Raw genomic sequence first — 20,340 nt, 5'->3', positions numbered from 1 at the left:
CAGAAGTAGTATTCTGATTTCTTTATCAGTATAACTTGTGCCCTCAAGATCAGAAAATATATACTCCATGGAGACGGACTGATATTGGTCTCTTAACTGTGCTATTATTACTGATACTGCTTCAAAGACTCTGAATGGAAGAAGGATTTATGGTCTTTAAAGTAACGTTACATCTCCACCTTTTCTGTACTCTGAAAACTGTTGTAACAGCATAATCAGTAGAAAAATTAATCAGTTGCTGAAAAGTGGAAAAATAAATACGAATAAACAAAAAAGCTCAAGGATTAACTAACAATTTAGTTAAGAGCATTTGGAGATGCTAGGATGGTGTGCATGTACTTCACACAGAACAGACAGATAGTATTTGAGTAGTATCTAGTGGCTACGGTCCTGTGAAGCCAAATGAGCATTAATGTAATATTTAATGAGCCACAGTCCTGTGATTTACCTGCACAGAAGAGAAAAAAAGGGTGAAGATGTGCATGCGTGTTGGAAAAAGCTAGAGCGGGCATGACAGCTGTTATGGTAAGAAGTTAATTTCACCTCGCTTCATTTACCTGATATGAATCGAGGTTGCAAGTGGTCACTTCCCTGTCATGTAAAAGAGTTTGGCTAAAGAGAAATGAGTAATTTTTCTTGCACTTGTTGCCATAAACCCTCTGGGAGGAGCAATGTGAAACCAAAGCACAACTTGAGAGAAGTAATGGCTAGCATTTTCCCAACCTGTTTTTTCAATAAGATCAGAACAGGAGTTAGTGAAAAAACTCTTCTTAGTGGCAGGTTTGGTAAAAATCAGTCTTAGGTATAACGCTATTTTTCTACTTAAGAAATAATTTCTGAAATGAAAGGGAACTATTCTTCATGCACAACTGGATTTTAAATATAGAGTGAAAGTGCACAATTTCTCTGTCATACAAGCATATTATGCACTTAGATAACTTTTTCCTAATAAATGCCTTGTACACAAGTAATTCTTTCAGTAAACAAAATGGTAGCTACTTTTCTGCTAAAAGCCCTGAGTATATTCTGTAACAATTAAAACCCTGAGGAGAGCACAGTTCACTTCCTGATGTAGCGGTGCAGTCCCAGCTGCCCTCATGAGAGCAGAATTCCAGATGTTCCTGTTCTGTATGGAGTGGTGCTGTAATTGTTGGACAGCAAGGATATGGTTTGGCTATCTGATAGTGTTGTATCTGTTGAAATACTTTCACTGTGGCTGTAGTGATGTGTATATACCGTATGAAGGAAACTATATTATGGATTGCAGTCTTTAAATGCATTCATATTGCTCAAGTGAGTGCAAGAAGAGCTTAGATTTGAGGATATAATAATGGCATCTCGAATCCCATGTAAGGGGGGAATTAGCTAGTATCTAAAGCAGCATATAAGGCAACCTAGCCAATTATTTGAACCTGCCATTCATATAATCATAGAATTGTTTAAGTTGGAAAAGACCTCTAAGATCATCGAGTCCAGCCGTTAACCTAACACTGCCAAGTCCACCACTAAACCATGTCCTGCAGCACCACATCTACACGTCTTTTCAATACCTCCAGGGATGGTGACTCCACCACTTCCCTGGGCAGCCTGTACCAATGCTTGACAACCCTTTTGGTGAAGAAATTTTTCCCAATATCCAATCTAACCCTCCCCTGGCACAACTTGAGGCCGTTTCCTCTTGTCCTGTTGCTTGTTACTTGGGAGAAGAGACCGACCCCCACCTCGCTACAACCTCCTTTCAGGTGGTTGTAGAGAGTGATAAGCTCTCCCCTGAGCCTCCTTTTCTCCAGGCTAAACAACTCCAGTTCCCTCAGCTGCTCCTTATAGGATTTGCTCTCTAAACCCTTCACTTTCATCATGCTACTTCCTTACTGTAGTCATGATTACAGCGTGTATATAGAGGGGAAGAAGAAAAACCCATCTACGGAAGTGTTTCTAGATGTTCAGTTCTGGTGTTTCTTCCACTGTTTCAGGGACTGTTTTTATAGGACACTAAAAGCTTAATAAAGCTTGGATTCAGTAAAAACAAAGCATGCAAGAACACTTTAGTTGTGGTTGTTCCCATCTTTTTGGTATTGTTTCAGAATACGTTCTACCATGGTTGAATGTGCATGTGTTCAAATTTCTTGAACATGTTCATGACTGGTTTGGGAGCTGATCCTGGATTCCTTCCACACCCAATTATTCCATTAAATGCTGTGGATATACTGGTTGTGGATTATCTTGTTTTAAATTGTCACTAGAGATCATTTAAATGATTTTAAATGCTCTAGTGAGCAGTTGATCAAGGGCAGAAAGCTTCTCAGGTAGTATCTATAACTGCCACTTGTGGCAGAAGAGGAACACCAAACATGAATTTCTCTTCTGTTCCCAAACTCTGTGTGGCCACTTCTATTTTTCTAATCTGTTTAGCCTGAAAACAGCACTGCTTTTAATTTTTTTTTTTTACAAGATGTAGCAAAACAGGGCTTTGATTTCAGGTGATGTTGATGTATTATTGTAACAGAAATTTGTAATCAAGATTATAGTAACTGTCAACAGTATACAGCTATGCCTTCAGGATAAGAAAAATGGAGATGATGATTCCTGGATTCCTAGAATCCAACTTTGTTGGAGAAAGACTGGAGGGGCTAACATGGGCTTAGGAGTACAGAGAAAAGGATCTTCTCTCCCTTCTGGGCATGTAGAGTTGAACATTCACTTTGCTTTGTGGTCTAGGTTTATTACTAAATGTTCAAGCAAGCCTGGTGGCATTTCCTAAATGAGGCTGCAACTGTATAGCTTTTAAACCCAATTAGCACTCTCTTCTGTTTTCTGTGTACTGCATCAATTATAATGGCATTTACTTGGCTACGTGAGAAAGGGAAGGTGTGGGGGTCCCCGTAACCAGCCCCCTTCTTTCTCCATAGTGTGGTGGAATGGCTGCATCTTTTGTGGCCCTTTGGCAGCAGTAGGTATCTCTCCAGAATGTTAAAATGTGAGTTGTGTTTAAAGGGGGGATGCTGGGAAAAAAAATATTTAACAGCAAAGAAATAAGTGAGTTAGCTTCCACTACCTGACGTGAGACTCCTTCAGAGTAGAAAGAATACTGAACTGGGCTGTGCTTTGTGTAATATCGACATGATTGCTTGGCCCAGTGTGTTTCTTCCACACAGTGATGATCTGAGGTTTGTGGTCTTCTGTAAAATGCAAACTTGAGAGAAAGCAATCCTATCGCAACTGTTACTAATACCAAAAAAAAGTGTCCTAAGAAAATTGCTATTCACAGGAATAAGAACAGATTAGAGTGTATTTAACAAAGCAGTAGAACTGATGTTACTGTTAAAAAAAAAAAAAGGTAACAAAAATGAAGACAAAACACCTAATAACTGCCTTAGGGAAAAACCCCTTTGTTAGGGTTCAAGCACAAGAAAATATTTGGCCTGTTTTGAACAGCAGTGTTTTTATAACATGCTTTTGTTGGATCATAATCTTCTCTCTCTCTTCTCTGTTTGATCTAAAAGTCCAACTGTGTTAATTTAACAAATTAATGTAATGTATTAAGCTTGTAATATGATTAAAGGTATTACTAGAACTTTATAGAAAGAATGTTTTTTGTCATTCTGTTAGGAGTTTTTCCCTGCAATTGCAGATGTATACAAAACTGTAACTACATCTGGTTGAAAATTTAATCTTTTTTTTTTTTTTTCCCCCCTGTGCGGAAAATGCAAGATGTTTTAAAGAAATGTATTCTTAAATGGACTTTTTCTGGGAAGGCCTTTTGCATGAGGAGAAGAAAAAAGACCCCTTGCTGTCCCAGAATGGTTGATAGCCTGGTGTTTTTGGTGTACCTCCGGAATGTCAGAGCTTTGTTGTTGTTGGAGAAGGGCCTGGAAACCTGGGTTTCCAATGCCCTATGTGAAAGTCTTAATGATCAGACTACTATCTATCTGGAAAGTGCTCATGCTGTCTAGTTTTTCTGCTCCTCTTTCCTTTGCTATGACCTCCTTTCCCCAAAAGAAAATTAAAATAATTTAGACATACCTCTCTGTAGTCTAACACAGAATAACAAATTTCAAAAATCTCTTTATCTCTCTGAGAAAGAGATACTCTTTTCTCATCAGTCTTAACAGTAATGCATAGATCCATTGTTTATGTTGTCTAGTAAAGAAAAAGCTATAATAATGATATAGAGTTTGCCCTTAGCAATGAAGTGAAACAACTGTACATGTATGGTGAGAAAGGTGCTGTAGCTGTGGCTGAAGAGCTCTGTTTGGAGCAATGGAAAATTCTTGCATTTTTCCCACTGAGTCTTGCAAAGAAGCATCTTGCTGTCTGCATGCTTGTATATGTACTTAATATTTTGCTTTATTTACACATAGTGAAAACTAGAACTAACATTGACAATGTGAGAGCTGCTTTAAAAAATACAAAACAGAAAAAAACAGCTGTGAGGAAAAATTCCTATTCATAAAGCCAAAGTGACTCTTTATGGAAGAATAAAAAATAATTGATCTAATATATCTGAATCCCTTTCTTCCATTCATACAAATACATGCAAAACTTAGCTTAACTTTATTGTCAACTATTACAGCATCTCTTCCGAAGTACAAATTCTAACCAAAATCAGTAAAATGTCTTTCAAAGTTCAGCATGCATGCTAAGATATTACAGATTTTTTTTTTATGTACTTGAACACAGGTATGTCTGATTTTCTTTAAAGCTTCTATCAGTTGGGAAAAAAAGGTTGGATCATGCTCCCATAGGATGCACCTCTTTTTTACTACTTAAGGTTTTAACGTTCATCACTTAAATGTGTTTTTGAGTGTGCTTCTGAATCATTACTTTGCAAAAAGAAACAGATATTGCTGTCCATCTCCAGATGGGTTTCCACCATGTTTAAAGATTGGTGCTTTTCTCCTTTATTCTTTAGAAAAGAACACTTTTAATTAGATTCTGCTTTCCAGATAAGCTGCTCTTCATTTTTAATTCAGGGGAACAAGAGGAAGGTAGCATTGGAGTATATTTGATCTCTTTGAAATATTTCAGTCTGTCTTTAAAAACTCACAGCACTGTAGCTTTCTCTTGAAAGGCTGCTGTGACATTCAGATGTTTGTTGGCTGGACTTGAAAGTATGCTTTGGATACTGTTTAGAAAAATCTAGTGCCCCATAAGTGCAATACACAATAAAAGGAAGTAATGCTCAAGACCTATTGTGTGTAGATTGCTGCAAACTGCTTTTCTCTTAAAGCTTTCAGCTTGCTGGCCTGGAGAAAAGGTTGTTTCTACTTTTTTTTTTTTTTTTTTTCCCCCAGTTATCTATCTATGTGAAATTCTTCACTTCAGGTCCTTTTTGGTTTTGCTTTGACCTGTTTTTACAGTTTTTAGTGCTGCCTGTTTAACATGTGTGCAGTGAACAGCTGCACTACTGAGTTCCTGCAGATGTTGTGAGCCAGTATGACTTTTATAACTGCCTCTATGATGTTCAGTCATGGAAGCCTTGATTTAGGAAAAAGAAATCATATGCAGTCATGGATGTCTTCAAATGTCCTGACCTAGACCTAGAAAAAAACTATGGTATTTTCTGGCACTCTCTGTACTGAGCTGTCTCGGATGGTTTTCTTCTGTGGCTCTTAAACACATCAGATGAAGTTTGGGGCCATCCAGTAATTGCATGTTCCAAGTTCCTTTTCCTATCTACAGCAATCCTGTTAATGTGACCTCTTTTAAAGCTTTTTGTTAGTAAATATCATCAGATAAAAGGCTATGTACTCTGGATTTCTGCTCTGTAAAAGTCCATTAAATAAACACAGTATTATCAGCTGACTGACTTCTGAGCTTAGTTTTACTGAGGGTTTTAGTGGGCTGTTAACTACAGGTATGGCTTTTTTGACTTCCTGATTTTGGGGGGGGAATTTTGCTTATCAGATCACCTCTGTTTTCCTGATTCCTTCATGTGTGAACTTGCCCTAGAGGAGAGCCATCTCTAACTATATTTTCTTTTTTTATGAATTCAAAATACCTATTAATCTGAAAATAATTTTAGAAAGTGTATTCCACTGTTGAAACAGTGGCCGTGACACTACTATTTTGTATCTGTACTTTCGTGTAAGAATTTCATATATTTAAAATTCATAATTGAGTTTCTTTTCAAGATAAATTTCAGAAAGACGAACCTTAAACAGACCTGTATCAGTGTGCTTATTTGGGAACTAAGTCGGACGTTAGGGCTATATCATAGTGTGTGTCTGGAGGGGGGAGTTACACCATAATGGCAATCTTTCACATGGGTGCACTACGCAGTTGTTTGCAGGACTTAATATCTTACTTTGTATAGGTTTCAGCGGGGTTTAATGTTCTTGCGCTGGAAAAGTAAAGTTTTCTGGCGTGTCCTAGACCTCTTTCTTGTTTCTCCCATCTCTACAATCAAATCACTGTATTATAGGTATATATGCGGGACTTTTTCTTTTTATGGCAGTTGCTAAATAATGCTGCCAAGTTTGTCGAGTCAGAAAGGTAATCGATGCTCTACACAACATTTTTTAGAGACTGAGATTGAAAGGGAAATAAACAACAAAATCAGCACTGCTGGTCAAGAGTTGCAATGAGGTGCTTTCCAGGAGAAAGAATAGTAATGGTAAAGCCAGGACTCGTTAGTCCTATTCTCTGTGCTGGTGCACAGCATTGTCTTTTTGTACCTTCCTTATGCCCCACCAAAAAACCTTGACTGCAGGCCCCTCCAGTTTTGGGGGAATTAGAAATATAAAGATTTAATCTTCGTGCTTTAAAAGTAATTTTCTACCTCTTTTCCTTGCTAAGATAGAATGGAAACCATAAAGTAATGGTAAATGTCAACTAACTGTGCGACTTTAAAGAACCAGCAGCTGGCTTCTGCTTATGAAGCAGAGAAACTGTGTGGGAGGAGATGTAAAGAACCTCCCCAAATACCCACTCTAACAGAGGGGGATGACTGTACTGAATATGGGTTTTAACCTTTAGAATTCTTTTGCTGTTCTCTCATATTCTTAGACTTGTATGAAAATGCAAAATGGCAATTGATTTGTTTCATGTAAAGGCATCAGACAAAGGCCCCATGCCACCTAAACTTAATTTCTGATAAGAAAAGGCCCTTAATTTGCATGTATCAATTTTGTCTGTTAAAGATTCATTGTATCTCATAAACATTTTTGAAATGTATTTAATGAATAATTGTTTGCAGAGGGCTTGAGTGTGCCTCAAATCAGATGCAATGTTTCAGTGCAGCAACATTATTAATAACATCATTAGAGTAGTACTGAAATGGCAGCACTTAAAAAAATGCCTCTACCACAAGTCTGAAATGATGGGCTTGTTTTGAGTACAAATAAACATATGAAACATGAAAAACATGTTCATTCATGATGCATAAACTGAGATCAAAAATACTCCACAGGTTTATGCTAATATAAATTGAGACAAATTCTAGGTTGGCAATACTGTTTGACCTAAAAACTCTAAGCAAGGCAACTAATGTTTCTTCTGTTTCTAACAGGAAGTCCATACCTGCTGTTGAAGAAAGACAAAGGGTTATTTTTGAGTGTTTTTGTTGGGTTTTAATTGTTAAGTAACTTATTTTTGCAATAATTCATAGATCTTTCATCACTTTCTGATACGGAAAACAATATACAGCCTCATTAGTTCATGGCACAGTGATTTTTAACTTATTTTAAAAAGATTCAGGGCAAACAGGCTAGAAACTGAAGAAAGAGAAGTTTTTTTCTGAAAATAGTCAATTATAAGACACTTAACCAATGTATCTAAAAAATGTGGTGGCAATCTGTCTGGTTTTTAATCAGAGAACTTTCTGTACTTAGATGCTGATTTTACTGGGCAGATGAAACTGCTCTCAAGGAATGGTAAATATTGCTCAGTATGGGAAGATTGTTTTTACATGTTTGATGAACAACTCTTATATGAAAAAAAAAAATGAGTAGAACTGCAACTGTGTTATTTCACCTGCTCTTCTTTTAGAAGTGTCCTTTCTTGTTTGCTGACAACTCCCACTATGGAGCACTTGTCCACGATCCTGGGAATTACTATTAACTCCCCAAGACGGGGGTGGGAAATTAGAACTGGTGATGAAGGGCTGGAAGGGTACCAGCTGGAGGATATTTGTGACAGATAAGAATAACAGGAAGAGAGAGAGAAAAGAAATGGTCAGCACTTTTGGCTTTTTAAAAGTGGGGTGCAGATGACTTGCTGTTATGTTTTTGCAATGTCTTGTTTCCAGACTGCTGGCTTAGTCAGCCTCATCTTTAATTTGCCCTGTATATAACAGCTGCTTCTGCTGCTACCACAGAAAGAGAAATTATAGTTTACAAGCCTTCATTTCATCCCTCTTACCTATAATCCTCAAGTTCCAGTCTGTCTGACCACTTGACTAGGCTTTTTTAATTAGCAGATCTTTTTGGGGGCCCTTAAATATGTTTTGCATATACAGAAACACTAAACAGCCTTGGAAACTCTTGATGAGATGAAAAACATCCTGCTGGGGATATAAAATGGCACATAGTGCCTAGAATAATGATTTCCATAATTGAGATTTTCATGTGCTGTATTAGAAGGCGTCATTTACCTGGGGTCCTGTTCTTATGAAAGGAAAAGAAGAAAATGTTTAACCATTTAAAAAACTCATATGTTTAATTCAGTGTCTACCCTGTTTTATTGATTCCTCTGAAGAAGGCTTATGGGTTTGACACAAAATACACAAAAAGTCCAAGATGAAAACTAGCTTTCAAATATTTCTGTGCAATGTGTGGTTCAGATGTACTCACTTGATTTGCCCAAATGAGGTAGGTGGAGTTTCATAATAATCTTTTCCTTGTACCCGAGACCACTGTGCTGCCTGATCATTTGGCTGAGGTGGCACATTGTTAATGCAGTGCTAATAAACAACATAATTTGGGAAGGTACACTCTTCTGTAGAAGGTAATAGCTCTCACTGTTGCAAGTATCTTAATGTAATCAAAGAAAACAGCTTGTTTTAATCATTTACTAATTGTATAGCACAACCAACTAATCTCTGGGATGTACCTTGGAGACCCGGTAACATATTTCATCGACTTCTGGGGAATCGACACAGATGATGTTGGTCAAATTGCCCTCAGTTCACTTCATTTTCTGGTCTGCAGCTCTGTGGTGATTTGTCTAGAAGACAAAGAAATAAAAGATTTTGTGTGATAGCTTAGGATATGCTCAACAGGTCAGCCGATAATTGATCTTGACATTACCCAAGGAAAAATCGCTAGTGTCACTATAAAGGTCTGAGTGTTTTTGTACTAATTCTTTGGATTTTCAGGTAAAATATGTTGTGCTTCACGTTTAGCTCTGAGTGAAATTAGATTATTCAGAATATTAAACTGAGACACAATACTTTGAATAAGCCTTATTTTCAATAATTTAAATATCATAAATACATAGTTCTATGGTATTTTGTTTCATGCTGTTCTTGTGAGATTATTCAGACATATAAAACAATAAAAATTTGCCAGAAAATGAGCTCTGGGTTTATTTTTCAGTGCTGCAGATAAGCAGTGATAAGATCCTTCTCTGAAAACTCAAATATTAAACCTGTGTGCATCAGTCTTTTTCCATAGTGTAGCTTTGAATTAATTTTCTGTCGTAAAGAAAAATAATCCCACTTAAATACTCCAATACAGGTCTAGGTAATAGTGTGATCTTTATTGGTACCATGCACCAATCCTGATGAAATCTGCAAAAATCCTGCAGTTTTTCAGTAGCTCTGAAAATCATCCCATCCTTAGCCTGCAATGTTCAAAGGCACCCAAAGAACTACATAAATGACTACCCCTTGTCCCTGAAGTGCAGTAGGTTAGGTGATGGGATTCCCAAAGCATTCTAAATTCTTGGCATTCAGGATTGAAAATGCCAGGGCTCAAGTAACAAATGTTTGAGTTGCTCGTTAAAGCCACTTCATTAAACTGGACTCATCTGAATAAGGCTAGTATCAAGTAAGTATGGTATGTTAAATCTAAAAAGAAATATTTTTAAATCTATACTTTTCAATGGTCTAATGATTACTTTTTGAAGAGCTTGTGGTATGCAAAATACTGTAATTATACAGCATATGCTTAAAAAGACTGGTCCTGTAGTATTAACCTTCATGCAGTTTCATGGAAGACATTTTGAGAATTTCAGATCCATCTTGTTCAGCTACACCTTCTCCATTACGATTAACGGAGGAACATGCAAGTTTGAATTTTTTGAATAGCTTTGAAAAATCACACATTTGTTATTTGTCTATTTTATAGGACATGAAAAAAACCCTGCCACCCCTCAGGGAATTAAAGCACAGTGCTTTAATTACATAATGCCCATTAATGCTAATAAATTTTATGCTAAAGACATATGCTGTACCAGTGCCAACTAAAACATAAGTCTCCTTCTTTTTCAAACCCTGTGCCACGTATTGCCTGGACATGCGGTCATTAAAATGAACTTGGTTGCAACAACAGGCATTAGACAAAGATGCAAGATTTCATTTTGTCTTTCAACAGCTTTTATAGGTTGAAATAATTCTAGGATTTGATCTTCAAGTAATCTTTAAAAGCATTCAGATAGGAACAGTGTTAACTAAGTGAGGGAACAGGTCACTATACATGTGAAATCAAGTGATAATATTTTTCAACTGCTGCAGTGTTTCTATAATCTGATATGACTTGAGTTTTCTCTCGAAAGATTCCTTTGTAATGTTAGTCTGAAGAATGAGTTTACCAGCTGTATAAGAGAAAGCATGTTTGTAACTCTTTATTACCAAATCTTGTTTCTTATTTCATTCTCTGCTCTGTATCTCTCACCTAGTCAATAACTGCAGCCCTTTTCTTTTTTCTTTTTTTTCTTTTTTCTTTTTTTTTAAATATAACTCTGCTGTTAGTAGTCCTTCCAGAGTTTGACCCCAGAACTAAGTCTCCTCTTGCAGTATTTCTGGAAATCAGGCAACCAAATCACTCTCGATCTATGTGTTAAAGTGCAGCAGTTCTTCTACTCTCTATAGGTGAAGTACAGGAGGAGGTTGGGATCCACTTTATGAGAATTTGAAGGAAAAATAAAACTATCAGAGGATCAAACTGGTAGATGCAGACGTTTTTCACATCTCTGTAGTGAGCCAACATTTAGTATCTTTTTGTGCTAACGAAACGGAAATGTGACGGTGGTTTGGTCTGGTTAAGAATGGAGACCAAATGGGAATAGCTGTGCATGAGGAGGATGGCATTTTATCAGAGCAGATGAGAGGATTTTGTGGCAGCAGGAACATGAGATGAGGAGGGGCTGAATGATGGTGGGATGGTAAAATGCATAAAAGGAACAAAAAGCATTTAGATACTGTCTGGCTGTGAAGACTTAGAAAATGCCTGGACTTAGCAAGTGGGAGGATAAGTGGGATCAGCCAAAGGGATGTGAAGAAATGTAGTGAAAAATAAATTTAATGAAAAATAAATGAAACTTGCAACTGAATGTGTAATGTTCAAGGCTTGTTCTTGTGTTCCCTGTCCTTCACCTCAGATGGAATAAGGAGAATAGGGTTGTTTCTCAGCACAATCTTTGTTTTTTCATATATTGTTCTTGACTATCCCAATCCCTGTATAATGATCAGTGTCGATGTCCTGAAGTGGTTTTATTAGTTAGTCAGAGGATTACCAGCCCTTTCTTTCTTAAGCCTATCATCAGAGCAGCCTTCAGGAGCAGACAGAAGGGAAGAGCGAGGGCTGTGAGGCAGCACGTGGGTTCAGAGTGAGAACTGTGCCACATCCTCGTGGCCTGGGTCTGGGTGGGCAGGGGAGATGCCACGGTGCGTGGCCGGGCTGAAGGGAGGGGGAGCGCGAGGCTGAGGAGAGGGGAGGGAGCTGGGTTTGCTGCCTGCGGCGCTCCCTGCAGGGCAGGGGGGCCCCTGGGAGTCCTCTTGTAGAGAGCTCTCAGCAGTTGTATTTTATCCTCAATCGCAAACCTGTCAATTCAGGGCATTAATCACATTTTTAGTATTTTCATTACGTAATGTTTTCTATGTTCTCTTTATGCTACACTGGTGTTTCTGCTGAAAGACTGTAAGACTTCGGCTGAATTTGGGTGGCTCTGCCACCAGATATGTAGAAGCAGCCTCACATAAAAGAAAAAAAGGGCTATTATAAGCAGAGAGTTTCTAAGAATGCTACATGTTGATGAGCAGTAATTATCAGAGCTGGGAGCATTTTGAAAACCTTACTGATGACTAAGCCTCCATTTTACACCTCTACTTCCCAAATTCCCGGTCTGGTGGGAGCTCATGTTATTTTTAACAGTAGCTACTTTTGTTACTGAGTCCTAATGGATTGGAACCATACTTAAAATAATTGATAGTTTTTAATCTTATATGCTGTTGTTGTAAATAGCCTTTTTTTAAAAAATTAGTGAGAAACTTGAATTGTCCCAAATCTTCCCACCATCAGTTGCACTTTTCCCCAACTTTCTGACTAGTTTCAAAGAGAAATAATGTTCTTGCTTTTTCTTCTGCTCTGCTTGCCTGCGTTCACCTCGCTGCTGATCTCCCTGCTCACAGGCAGACCCGTTCCAGCTCGGTGATGAGTGCCAGTCATGATAGCGTAACAAGCCAAAAGTAGTAAACTTATTCTGAAAAGCTTGCAAACTTGGAAGTGCTTAGGTGCCAGGGTTTTAAACTCATTGCAACTTTATTAATGACACCCTGGGGGAAGAATCTTTTAATAGTAAACACATTCAAACAGATTTGAGCTAAAAAAGCTGGATTTACTTTGTTTTGGTTGCATGTGTACTACTGCATTATTAGGAGATGATTTAGAGCAACAGTGGTGAACTCTTAGCTTGGATCGTGCTGAACTGAAGGTTCTCCATGACTGAAAATATTTTTCCAGCTTTATGGGAGCTTCCCCCCTCCCACCCCCTGTGTAGCACTTTGCAGTTTAAAAAAAGCTGTGTTAAACAGCATTTGTTGAGCTTACTGAATAATCAAATATGATTTCATTTTTTCTTGAAACATTCATTCCTGCTCTGCTTTTGAAACAACACACGTGCCAGTGTGCTATTCTTCTCCCTGGTAGTTTCTACATGAAATCTATTTTCCCTGAGAAAATGGAATCTTTGTGTCTTTGTCTCCTCACTAGCTTTCAGGCATGTTTTGGCAGGAGCTCCGACTGTCGAGGCACTGGAGAGGAGGGGCCTTGCACTCATTTGTCAGCTTTTCTTGCATCTGTAATTTTTGTCCACTCAGCAGTACTGGAGGGGCTTAGAAAAGGGGGAGAGCTCATAGCTGTTGAAAGTCAAACTCTTGAAATAATTGCCGGACTGTAACAGTTTGGGAAAGGTGTGTGTGGGGGGAGAAACTACAAATGTTTCAGCTAAAAACAGCTTTAGGTTTAAGGTTTTAGCAGCTCTCCATTTCATGTAATTGCATGCCTTTCCCCCATATATCTGTACAGGCAACAGTACTGTGTTTATAGACTTGTTTATTGCATGTTGATAAACTGGCTTTTTTTAACGGTGATGAAAATTATTTCACTGGTGTTCAAGACCTGGTTGTTTCCAACCAATAGCTTAATTTAAAACATTTAAAGTCTTCTCTAACTTCTGTCCTAATCCTCCGTCGCAATCTTCCCTCGCAGGCCATGCGCTTTCATCACATTGTGTAATGTAACCAAACAGAAATTAGTTAATTTTTTTTTATTAGAAGACAGATCCCTTCATACTAAAGCAAGCATTTTTCCTCTTTGGCTTTTTATGGAATATTAATGTTGATCTCTCCTCCTTGTTTCAGTAGGCTATTTAAGCTCAGGGCTCATACTGTGAGCTGTTAATTAATCAGTGTGACAGATGAAGAAAGTATCCAACTATGAAAGAAAACCTTACTTCAGTGACTAACAATAAGGATGTGAGCCCAAGTGATTTAAAGGATTTTTTTTTTTGTGAATGTGTGATAAGGAGTCTTAAGCTGTTTGAGGTAACGATGGTTTTTTCCACTCAGTTTGTGTCTCTGCACAAACATTAAAGGGTTCGTCAATATTTTGTCTTGAAAGTCTAGACAGGAGTTAAAAGAGCCTCTCCTACAGTTTGAAGAGATCCTGTTTCCCATAATTAATAACAGGAAGCAAGTAAATAAGGCTTTACTGACAAATGAAACTGCAACAGTAACATGTACCCAGAAACATTAGCTCCTACCTGAGAAATGTAGCTGAGGTCTGTTGGTTTTAGTGTACAGGAAAAGATTTTTGTGGAAGCGCATTAGAGCTTTGCTCAAGTCTAATTCAGTTATGTGATAGCAGGCTAAAAGTCCAAAAGTAACGATAATGCATTTTAATTATTGAGAGTGATTCTTGACCTTTGTTTACATCTGTGTTACAGTCCAAGAACTCTTCCCTGTCATTATTTGAAACTCTTTGAACTCAAAAGGAGATTTTCATGTTTATTTAAAAGCTACCAGAAGGCATTTCAGACATTTCCTGGAACAAACTGTATATATGTATTTTAGGAAGATAAGAAATGAAAGGAAACTTGAGGAAAAGCTTTTAATTTTCTTCCTTTTTGAAGACTGTATTTTCCCTTCAAAGATACCTTTTCAGAAAGTAGTTGGAAACCCTTCCCTCCCCCTCCCCAATTCCTCTGGTTAAAATCAGTTAAACAACAAAAGGGGAGTTAGATCTTCATCTCTTCTGTACCAGTGTAAAACCAGAACAGTGCTATTTATCTCACTGAGCTGTTAAGGTCATTTCAGTAACTCCACATTGCAATGACAAAAATTCAGTCTTGCCCTTGTCTGCCATACTTATGACTTACTTTGGTTTTTGGATTATGCTGGGGGGGGGGGGGGGGGGGGGGGGGGGAGGTTGAAGGGGGAGGAAAAGGAGGAGGTTTCTCTGTGTGTGGTTGGGGGGACGGTTGTTTTTCTAGGGAGCAGCGATGACTGAATGTAATATTCAGAAGCACTGGAAAGCGCATTTAACTCTGTGTTTGTGCTGGACCTTAAGTCTGAGCTTGTTAAATTATGGGTTCATCGTCTGGCATGTTGACTATATGATACAACTGTGTCATACAGACTGTATGTCATCTTAGTGCTGACCTTGAAAAGAGAAGAAAAGTGAATTTGTTTCACTGATTCTTAGATACACTAGACAGTAAATTCCTACTTTGGCTATTTAATTTACAGTTAACTACTAGAATTATTTTTTTTCCTGTAGAAAGCCCAACAGCTCATCTACTAAAAATGACAAGATAGGCCAAAATAAGCCTGTTTGTAGAGCTAATGTTTTTCCTTTTCTGTACGTTTTAGAAGATTAACAGCCGTTGCCGTACAGGAGCATGGCGATGAATACTAAATAGTCCGTCCATAAGGCATTTTGGAAGGAATTCAGTAAATTCAAAGATGATATCCCAACATTGTATCCCATAACTTTGTTTATTTTTTCCATTGACTGTAGCTGATACTATGAAAGCAACAGACTATATTCAAAGAGAAGACACAGTATTTACAATACCTGGTCAGGTTAAAACATTTACTGGCAATATTCTTTTATTGTTGACTCATTAAATGAGAGATTTGAGCACATGCACCTAACTTTAAGCATAGGCTTTTTCCATTCAACTGAATGAGATTATATATTTCCATAGTTCATAACTGAACTTCTGTTATTTTCTACATGCATTTCCCTCCCCTGCTAAGTACTGAGTTCTGTCACCTTGAATCATACATGCCAGTATCCAGCTAGACTTACAGCTTTTAAGTGAGACAGCTTATGGAATACGGTGCTACTTGACACAAGTGCTTGGGTTCTTACTGCAAATAGATATCTCAGATGTCACTTCAAATGACTATTGTAATAGGAAAAAGTAAAAAAGGCAACTGTTGAAGGTGTGCTTTCAGGGTAACTATAAGGTATTATGTCAAGTTTTTTCCCTAGCTCAGAACTGTAATAACTAGTCAGTTCCTGAGGGAAGTTTATTGTGGACAAGGTGCATTTTCTTTACCACAAAAAAAATTCACGTTACACAGCAAAGCTTTGAAGAAAATTGTGTGAATTCTTCATTTATTTGGGACCTTTGAAAATCAGGTGTTTATATGCTGCACATAATAGATCTAGGATTAGAAATTTCTCTAAATAAAAAGAAAACAATATACAAGCCTTTTTGATAAACAATTTGAGTATCTTCAATTGCACATCCCAGAGAGAATTTTCATATCAAGCCTAATCCTTGTATTCAGCTTTTGATGTGCATTTTGCATAACTAAGGAAGAAATTTTCATGTTTAGGGTGCTTCTTTTAGAAAGAAAGGTGATCCATCAGTGGGCAGTTTGAATTCTTTGAATTGTCAGATTATACATTACTGGTGTTGTGTGCACCGGTACATGTAGATGGATTAAATACATATTTCAAAGAGATTAACAAGTATAGTAAATAGTAGAATAGTGTAAAATTTGGTTCCTGATATAGACCCAGTTTAATCTAAAAGATGCTAATATGAAAAACTACAGTCCTAACAGGACTGGGTACTGGTAGCAGAATTCTGTTATCTTAAACCTTATAGGTACATAGTTTCCACGTGAAACTCTTGATAAGTAGCAGTTTCCAGGACGTTATCTAGATTTCCTGTTTCTTTTATATAGTATTGGAAGTATCATCTTCTGCCTTTTTCCAAAAGGATGAAGGCTGGTTTTTTTATAGGGTATTATGCAAAGCCCACTCTGTTAGTTGCAATGTTCAAAGTAACTGTAGGTACCCTGATTATATCACACCTTTTAACACAATATTTCTTTTTGTCCTCTAGGATTTTTAATTACTTTGAGCATATTTTCTTGGTGTTTGTGATCGGACCTGGTGCATTCCTTCTCCAACTTTCTAAAATATTTTTGATTGTCTAATTTACTCAAGGGTGAAGAGAAGCTTATTTCTGATTCAGCAGTAGGCTTATTATAAGAAACCTAACTAGAAGAAAAGTGAAGGAAAATGCATTTACATTCAACTTCAAATATTAAGGTTTCTAATTACATTCCAGATTATTATTTAAGTATTCAAAGGGTTTATTTTTATAGTGCTTCACATTAGGGTAGGAATTGTTTTGAAAATCCCTTTAATTCACAGAAGTTGGGAAGCTCTGTTTATTTCTTTTAAGCAGTAACCTAATTTTGGCACACAATTTAAAGAAGGTATTCCCATTCATCCTCTTTTTAAATGAAATAATGATTGTATAGGTGAAAATACTGTAAACTGCTGTGAATGTGTGAAAGAAGATGCATGCAGATGGATTATGACTTAAAGAATTTGCCTGAAATGTTACTTTTACCACAACTAATACTGGCCAGCTTTTGGAAAGTTCACCCTACTGTGCACAGGAGCTCTCCAGGCTGCCAGTAAGCAATGCAAAAGAAAAAATGTTCTGGGCTACCAGCAGGTAAAAACTATGGATTCCCAATAGGATATGTGAGCTTAGGCATTTAATTTTCAAAGGTGTTCACTTTAGAGATTCAATTAAAAAAAAAAAAAAAAGGTTTAAACTTTTTGGTTTTTTGTTTGTAAAATGTGGAACAGAAGATACTTGCTAGCATTAAAAGATTTTAAAATACTATTTTCTGTAAAGTGACAGACACTTATTTCAGCAGAAAAAGCTAGCTGATGCTATAGAGTGGAGAAGACTCCTGGCTCCCTGAAGTCTTTCTCTCTGTCATACAACCTAGAAGGGGTTGAGAAGGGAGGGGCAATGCCCTGGGAGTCCTCACTGCTCTCTCTACCATGACAGTCAGTAGTAGCGTCAAAAAAAAAAAGAGAGAGAAATGCCAATACTCCAAATGCTGATCCTGGAAGGGAAGATTTTGCTTTACGTACAACAATAATTTAAAAACAAAAGCAAAATTTCTTGTGATACCTATTTCAACCATCAGAGACTCAAACTGACATGCACCACTGTCAATCAGAGGAGGAAGTAATAATGTGTAGTAAGGAGTTGCATCTTTTTTTTGCAGCAGAGGAATAAGGGAATACCTGCTGCTATTATTATTTCTTGATGTCCTAGTTTAAGCTCAGACTCATCAAATCTGTGTATGATCTCACTCCTTTAAACACAGCTACCTGTATTTTTTTGAAAAGCCAGGAGATGGTAATATGATGAAACTGGATTTTTGTTTGTTTACTTAAATGTTCTCGTAAAGGAATTTTATAACTACATCGGGCTGCTTCTTTCCAGAAGTATTATTTCTTCCAGGTAACATAAATATAATGTGGCCAATTAAATAAGTGGATTTTTTGTTTTTATAGCAAAGCATCTAGGGAGTCAGAATAAAGGTCAGGATACTTTCCTCTTCCACTGCTTTTTTTCCTGAATGGGGATAATTTTCCATTCTCACAAACAGCAAGTTTTATTCTTTTTTGTCAGCAGCCAGCACTTTTTCTTTTTTTTTTTTCTTTGAAAGTTCTCATCTTTTATTAGCTTGCATACTTGACATAGGTGTAGTGGAAGCCTTCATTTATGATACAGGAAAGGAGTTTTGTTAAATAAGAAAACCACAGACATTACACTTTATTTTTTTTGCCAACCTCTGTACAATATTTTTTCCTTGAGTAAAGTTAGTATAGGAAGTGGGACTGATATGGCAAACTTGTTTCATGAGTACATAAATCATACTATTCAACAAGAAATTTTTAATAAATAATTTTCTTCACAGTATGTTGACCAATATTTTGGTGCATGCAGTGAGTCTTGCTTTTGAGTAGTATGGTATGTAATACCTTCATTTTACTAATTAAATTAGCATATATAGGCATTGCCATGTAAATGCTCCATGCCTTCAAGTTAGGACATGAAATACTTTTCAGTGTTTTTCCATCTTAGAATCATAGAATGGTTTGGGTTGGAAGGGACCTTTAAAGGCCATCTAGTCCAACCCCCTGCCGTGGGCAGGGACATCTTCAACTAGATCAGGTTGCTCAGAGCCCCGTCCAACCTGACCTGGAATGTTTCCAGGGATGGGGCATCCACCACCTCTCTGGGCAACCTGGGCCAGTGTTTCACCACCCTCAGCGTAAAAAATGTCTTCCTTATATCTAGTCTAAATCCACGCCCCTTTAGTTTAAAGCCATTCCCCCTTGTCCTGTCGCAACAGGCCCTGCTAAAAAGTCTGCTGCCATTTTTTCTATAAGCCCCCTTTAAGCACTGAGAGGCTGCAAGAAGGTCTCCCCGAAGCCTTCTCTTCTGCAGGCTGAACAACCCCAACTCTCTCAGCCTGTCTTCATAGGAGAGGTGTTCCATCCCCCTGATCATTTTCGTGGCCCTCCTCTGGACCCACTCCAACAGGTCTGTGTCTTTCCCATGCTGAGGGCTCCAGAGCTGGACGCAGTACTGCAGGTGGGGTCTCACCAGAGCAGAGTAGAGGGGCAGAATCCCCTCCCTCGACCTGCTGGCCACGCTGCTTTGGATGCAGCCCAGGATACGATTGGCCTTCTGGGCTGCAAGCGCACATTGCTGGCTCCTGTCCAGCTTTTCACCCACCAGTACCCCCAAGTCCTTCTCGGCAGGGCTGCTCTCAACCCCTTCATCCCCCAGCCTGTAGTGATACCGGGGGTTGCCCCGGTATCTTGTTTCACTTCCAGAATTTAAATCTGCTCTTCACCTGCAATAAAGGTTATAGCTGGGAGGGGAACAAAAACCTATGGGGGCATATATTATTGTATACTGAGTCTTGGTTGGTTGGAAGAATTTGGCCTTCCAACCAACACAAGTTGTGTTCCTCCATCACAAGTCGCTCTGATAATGGTGGCAGAACAGTGCATGCCCTGGCAAATGTTACTGCCACTGCAGATACTATGGCCTGCTGTAGTGACGTTGGTTCATTGAAGAGGTTTTAACAGTTCATTTTAATTCTTTTAACTAGAAAAAAAGTTTTAAATAATTCTGTATCCAGCAAAAACATTGTACCTCATGAGGCTGAGTTCTGATGTTGCAGAAGAGAGCTATGACTCTGCGTTTTGCATGCTTCTAGGCAAAATTTCTCTCTGCAAACACAAGTAGTTCTTAGTGAACTGAGACCTGCTCTGTGTTCCTTTCATTATTTTATTAACTGTTAATTATGTTTTTCCTCTTAAATATGTAATTATATATCTTTTTAGCGATTATTTCTTTAAAATTGTTATTCTGATCCTTCTGCCTTAAAATGCATAGAGTACCTTCTATAAAAATCCACGTCATAAAAGTCAACAACCTAAATTACCAGAATGATTTGAAGTATATAAAAAGTAGAGTGTATTCGAGTTTTACTGATTTTTTTTTTTTTTTTTTAAATCTGGAGATGTCTAACCTTGATGAGACTCCCAT

General features: G+C 37.8%; 1 long non-coding RNA gene across 2 annotated transcripts in view; it reads right to left on the bottom strand.

Annotated features, from left to right (window-relative positions):
- LOC143160538 (uncharacterized) overlaps positions 1 to 20,340 on the bottom strand; it is a 66,388-nt gene that overhangs the window by 25,371 nt on the left and 20,677 nt on the right. For both annotated transcript variants that reach the window (XR_012995399.1, XR_012995398.1), the window contains exon 2: positions 9,052 to 9,165. This is a non-coding gene — a long non-coding RNA (uncharacterized LOC143160538). The remainder of the gene's footprint in view (positions 1 to 9,051; positions 9,166 to 20,340) is intronic.

Source organism: Aptenodytes patagonicus, chromosome 5 (assembly GCF_965638725.1).
Source record: "Aptenodytes patagonicus chromosome 5, bAptPat1.pri.cur, whole genome shotgun sequence".
Classification (NCBI taxonomy): domain Eukaryota; kingdom Metazoa; phylum Chordata; class Aves; order Sphenisciformes; family Spheniscidae; genus Aptenodytes; species Aptenodytes patagonicus.
This window is presented reverse-complemented; position numbering and strand designations above follow the sequence as displayed.